Genomic DNA, 7,000 nt, shown 5'->3' with positions numbered 1-7,000 from the left:
GTATTTTCCAAATTAAATTAATTTATGAACTATTACTCCCTTGGTCCCAAAATATCGATTACAAATGTCAATTTTGTAAATTTTACTCCCTTGGAATTTTACAAAAATACCAACAAAATTTTTTCATTTTAATTTTATTTAATTATTTTTATGAAATATTATTAGTGTATTTTATTTATTATAATTATAAAATAGAGAATAATAATCTGAAAGAAAAAGTATATAATATTAATTATTGTTTTTTTAGTATTAATTTATTAGTAAGAGCTTGATATTATAATTTTAAGGGACAATATTCAAATCACGTATGAGACATATATAATTCAACAAGTGACTAAAAATAGAATAATATCATGTTATAGTGGTAGAATTTAAAAAAAAAAAATTTACAACAACTAAAATCATATTTATCTTATATTACATGGATCAAAAGCACAATAAATTCTATATACAAAAGTATCAAATCTCGAACTTTATAATTCTACTATAATAAAAGTAAAATTAAATCTCTCTAATAAAAGTTAAATTTGTTAGGCGATGTATATAAGTAATGAACAAATTTAATATTATTTCAATTTTTTTTATAATTTTTGTAACTTATTCAATGAAGTAATAAATAGAAAGTCTCAAATATTGCACATTATTGTAATTAAAAGTTAACTATCTTTTTTTATATTTTAACATACCAAGACAATCAATAAAGTTTTTAACTATTATTATTGTCATTATTTAACTTTTTATATACTGTTCTTAATCATTTAACTTTTTTATATAATAATATTTACTACATTAATATATACTTAATCATATTACATCTTCTCTAATAATTTGTAATAAATACTACAATAAAAGTAAAATTAAATCTCTCTAATAAAACTACTCTTTTATTATCAAAAAAAAAAAAATTCTCTTATAAAAGTTAAATATGTTAAACAATATAAGTAATGAACAAATTTAATATATATTTTTTATTTTATTTGTCATGATTTCATTATTTATTCAGAAAAATAATTAAAAAAAATCTCACATCTTGCACATTATTATATGTAAAAGTTAACTGCTCTCTCTATTCTTTTTTAATTGTCATTTTTTTTTTATTTTTTACATATATCAATACAATCAATAAAATTTGTTAGTTTTGATGTTATTATTTAATTTTTTCTACAATGTCGTTATTTATTTATTTATCATATCATCTCATATATATATTTTTCTATCTCCAATAAATAACTATGAGTATTATTAATTAATTAATAATTAATATTGTATTAAAATTTAAAAACGATAATTAAATGTAAACAAAATTTTCATATTTTTTTTAGCATTGATTCTCCGTAAACAACTGAAGAGAATAATATTAAATTATCTATCGATTGTTGGGGGATAAAGTGAAAGTAAATTATTATTATTATTATTAATTAATCAAGGAAATTTGTTCCACTTAAATTTTTAACTTCATCTTTTTTTAATTAATCAAGGAAATTTCTGTGTTAATGTTAAAATTTTCCCTCGTTGCACACACAGTTACACAATTTCATTAAACTTCCTTCTCCTTCCTCGAAACCTCACCGCCATCCTTTCCCTTCTCTCTCAATTTTTGGCGGCCAAACACCCAGATCGGAGAATAGAAGTGATTTTCGAGCTCCCCATCGCGTAGCCTTCCCTTTGAACCGATTAATTTTGCGTCCGGAGAACCATCACGTCACTGCTTTTTTCAGGTCGCCGCTGTAAGTTTCGTTCTGATCACCGCTTTCATTTTTCTTCTTTCCTTGTTTGTGTCCCTTCTTCTTTTTTCTGAGTTCTCTCTATTTCTTTCCTAACTTTTTATGGTACTTTGTTAGAGCGCCACTGCGTCAAAACCTCATTCTCCATCGTGGTCTTCTCCTTCTTCATGATTGTGTATTATTTTTCCATGTACTTCTCAGTAATTGATTAAAAAACTAAAAACCCCAATTTTAATTTGAAACCCTAACTCTTCCTCTGTTTAACAAGTTATTTTAAGTCACATGTAAAGCAATGACCTTTTACCGTCCGTCGAGACCCCACTTGAAAGCAAACTAATGAGTGAACCGTCCTTAATGACCACATATTTTTCAATTCTAGAAATGGCCCGTTCCTCCGACCATGACCCACCTGTTACGTTTGTTAACATCTCATGATTTACCCATTCCAATCTTTTATCTATTGGTTGTCCTTTCCAAAAAGCCTCCTCACCGTTTTCCTTACATGGAATTGACCAACATTCATTATTCATTATCTTCCCTTTTAGGGTTTTATTTTTAGTGCCCTGTTTTTTGAAAAATAATACGTAACAACCCCTCTCTGGAACTAATCTACCAAAATGCCTCTTTTTTTTTTAAATTTTTTCACCCTTACAAGTCGCCATTTGGAATGGCAACTTCCTTAAGGAAGGCCAACTCCTAAATGGCGACTTCCAACTTGTTTTTTTTTTTAAAAAAAAAATTTGAATTTTTTTTTTAATTTTTAGTGAAATTATATATATAATTAATTATTATAATTCATAAAAAATAAATAAATAGAAATTTAAATTATGAAAAAAATTTAGTAAATCCAAGTTCCAAATGAGCATTTATCAAATAATTTTTTCTTTAAAAAAAATATTTTAATTTTTATTGAAATAACAAAAGTAATATATATATATATAACTAATATAATTCTTAAAAATAGATAAATAGAAATTTTAAATTACGATAAAATTTTAGGAAATTCAAGTTCGAAATGTCAATTTTTAAAATGTTAGTTTTTTGTAAAAAATAATTATTTTAATTTTTGTTGAAATAACAAAAATAATATATATATATATAATTAATATAATTCATAAAAATAGATAAATAGAAATTTTAGATTATGATAAAATTATAGCAAACTTAAGTTCGAAATGCCGATTTTTCAAAGGTTTTTTTTTTTTAAAAAAAATTTAATTAAAATAATATATATATATATATAACATTAAAATGATTATAATTCATAAAAATACATAAATAGAAATTTTAAATTACGAAAAAACTTTAAATTACATAATTTATTCATAAAAAACATCACAAATTTTACAAAAATGACGATAATTAATATCGAATGTGGCCTCCAGTACCACATTGTCGAGGTTTTCTCACACGTACGGGATTTTGACGACGCCTTGGTATATCACAAGTTTCTTGTTGTTCTTCTTCTTCTTCTTGATCTCCATCTTCTTGCTGTGGAGGATGTCTAGGTGGAAGTGCTGCAGAAGAACTACTTCCACCTTGAGTCCAGTTAGATATTTGATTCAACGGAGTATATGCATTCCCAAAGCTTGGAATTTGAAAATTTTGTTGACACATATTATTCAGTAACTGGGTAGCGGACTCAAGTGTATTATGACGACTGTTGAACGTGTTATACAACAATTCCTCTTCGCTTGATGCAAATGATAGTCGACGGTTGTCTTCTTGATGTGGTTGTTGACTGTCAAAATTAAATTGTTCCTCTGGCGTGAACTCGTAAGATTGATGTGGTGTGTGGATAAAAGTATGAAGATGTGGTGTGTGGGTAAAAGTATGAGGAGGCGGTTGAGTGTCAGGAGGTGTTGGTATATAATATTGATTTTGTTGTGTTGTGTTGGGCATTGATTCTTAAAAAAAATGTTGGCTAGATTGTGGTGGAGGTTGGGGGTGAAAAAAAAAATTGACTAGATTGCGGTGGAGGTTGAGGGTGAAAAAAATGTTGGCTAGATTGTGGTGGAGGTTGTGGTGGAGGTTGAGGTGGATTAGCACGAGGTCAACCAATTGGTTTTCTACATAAATAAATCGTTTAGAATTTTTGCAAAACCAAACCATGTATTTATAACTTGGTTTGAATTCAACATTTAGAGGTTGACCATGAAGAATATGATTATCTCATTCATTCCACTATTTGTTTTCATTTTCGTAGAATAATGTCCAACTATAGTCAACTTGTTTATGCAAATCTACCTTATGATATTTTTTCATGTTCCTCGGAGGATGTGGAATTTCTTGAGGTAGTCCAAATTGTAATTTCACTCTATCAGTTTGAAGCATTTCTATTATGTAGAAACAAATTAAATATGTAGATGCATTCCATAGCCAATTGTCTTCTGGACGATCGTATGTTAGACGTAGATATGGCCTCCAGATAAACTGATATATAATAAGTTTGTTAGTAATATATATATGCATAAGAAAAATAAAATAATAGAAATAATGTAATGTTTTAATATATTACATCGTTAACGGTCATATGATCAATTTTTGATCGATATCCATCGGTATGATAACGAGGTGTATCCCCAAATTTCATACCCTTTCCACTATATCTACGAAAATAAATTTGAATATGTTAGTGAATCAATTGATAGTTTTATAAATATAATATTTAACTTTTTTTTTTTATATTTACCTTTTTGCAAATGAAAAACAAGGCTCAAGATTACTTATTGGTGCAAGAAACGGCATATGGTACCATGCCCACGTTTGAAGTAGATGTGAACATCCGTCGAACGATATAACACTGGGTTCAGATGCACGACACAATTCTCTATAAAGTGTTGCTAAGCACGCTGAACCCAAACTATATTCTCCTGTCTCTCGCAAATCTCTCAACAAGTGCAACCACATAATATGTACTCTGTTGTGGGATTTGTCAGACATTAATATGCTGTCAACCAATTGTAAAATGTATGCTTTAGAATGTATAATTATTTCTTCATTAGATGATTCTGGAGTTAACATTGAAAATATTTCTCTCAACCATTTTAATTTTATAAAATTCCCTTTTCTTTGTGATTCAGGTGGCATGACTCCTAACAAATCTAAAAAATCATCTGCCCATGACACCATAGTTGATCCAGTTACAGCTTTACCCCAACACGTAAGCCAAGAAGCAACGCAACATCTTCTAATGTTATGGTACATTCACCTGTTGGAAGATGAAATGTGTGGGTTTCAGGTCTCCATCTTTCAACTAAAACAATAATAAGTGAATTATCTATTTTATAACTTTCTATTTGTGATACATTACCAAACCCGACTTCATTCAACAATGGAATTATTAAAGAATTTGGTGCAATGTGTTTATGGCTAAGTGATCTTAAATTTTGAGATGAGTCCTGTAAGAAGCAAAGAATAAAAATATATTTGAAGATATTAGAATGAGATGAATTATACTATAGTATAGAATGAAATTTAGTATAAAATATATAAAATATATATATATATATATATATATATATATATTACAAGATATTATAATAAAACATATTTTAGAATAAAACTTATTGTAAAACATATAAAAAAAATATTTTAGAAGATATTATACTAAAACTATATTTTAGAATAAAACTTAGTAAAAACATATAACATAAAGTATTGTATTACTTACAAAATTTTGAATGTAGTGTAGCGCCGATCTGTGATTATCATCATTCCATAAAATGTTATTTAAAGAAAAATAAGGTCCAAGGAAGAACTATTAATAGTGGAAGAGTGAAAATATAAAGAAGATTTAAGTTGTGAAGAGTGGAAGACAATACTTTGAATGACTTTAAATCATAGAATTGGCCTATTTATAAATAAGACAATACTTTGAATGACCAATAAAATATTATGCATGGCTTCACACAAGAAGAACTTTGAAAATACAAACTTCTGGCAAGGATTAGATTGGACGGAGAAGGCTAGAAAGCTGATGACATTTTTGCAAGTTCCCAACGTGAGAATATGAATATATTATGATTCTCCTCTAAATCGCCTTTTGGAAAGACGATTTCTCAAAGCTTTTCCAAGGTCGCCTTTGTGAATGGCGACTTGCTTCAGCATGTGTCACGAGCTCGCCATTTGGGATGACGACTTATCAAATGCATGTTCATGAAGTCGCCTTTGGGAAAGGCGATTTGTAGGTAGTGCATGCATGCACGTCTGGGCTATCACAATGGCAATGCAGAAGCTTTGAATTATCACAATGGGATTGAATGGGATTGGACAAGTGTTGGAAGTATTTTACAGCATTGCATGTATCATAATTGGTTGTCTATAAGTATGATATATTATTTTCATTGCATTTCATCTCAATCTCAATATCTCATTTTCATATCAATGGCACCAAAAAATATAGTTTTTCTAATTTATTACAATGGTGAAATATGTGAAAGACAAGATATTGGTAAATATTTCAAAAGTGACGAAAAAATAGCTATTCGAGTTAATTTTGGATGCAACCTTATCTACTTGAAGAAAAAAATTGAAGCAAAGTTGTAGTTAGAAAATCAAAAGGTGTCTAACATAATTTTTCGACACCCTATCTCATTTGGACAAGGCCTAGTTCATTATGAATTGTTAAATGTTGAAGACGACAAAGATGTTGAACTCATGTTTGATGTTCATAAACAGTGGCTGCAACTCAGATCTATCGAGTTATATGTCACATTTGAGGATGGTAATCCATTATACAATATTGGTCAACCATCATCCTCAATGGAACTTGGTTGTACGGAAAGTACAAGGGGACTCTTTTGCTTGTTGTTGCACAAGATGGAAACAAAAATACAATTCCCATTGCTTATGCACTTGTGGAAGGTGAGACAGGGGGTACTTGGAGCTTTTTTTGAAAAATATAAGAAGGTATGTAACACCTCAAGTCGACATTTGTTTGATTTCAGATAGACACGAATCCATTAAGAGTGTTTATAATAATCCAAATAATGGTTGGCATGATCCTCCGTCAACACATGTGTACTGCATCCGACACATTGCACAAAATTTCATGAGAGAGTTCAAAGACAAAGGACTTCAAAGAAAACTCGTTTGTATGGGTAATGATCTAATTCTTCTTAGTATATTTTCCATTTATCACTTAATCATATTTGATAATTTTTACATCATTTCTTACAAGATATGCATTAAATGAGCCATCATTCAAGTATTACCGCAATGAAATCAAGATGGAAAATCCAGAGGCTTTAAGATGGATCGATAATATCCCCCCA

This window comes from Cicer arietinum, chromosome 7 (genome assembly GCF_000331145.2).
Source record: "Cicer arietinum cultivar CDC Frontier isolate Library 1 chromosome 7, Cicar.CDCFrontier_v2.0, whole genome shotgun sequence".
In the NCBI taxonomy this organism is placed as follows: Eukaryota; Viridiplantae; Streptophyta; class Magnoliopsida; order Fabales; family Fabaceae; genus Cicer; species Cicer arietinum.
Note: the sequence above shows the minus strand (reverse complement) of the source record.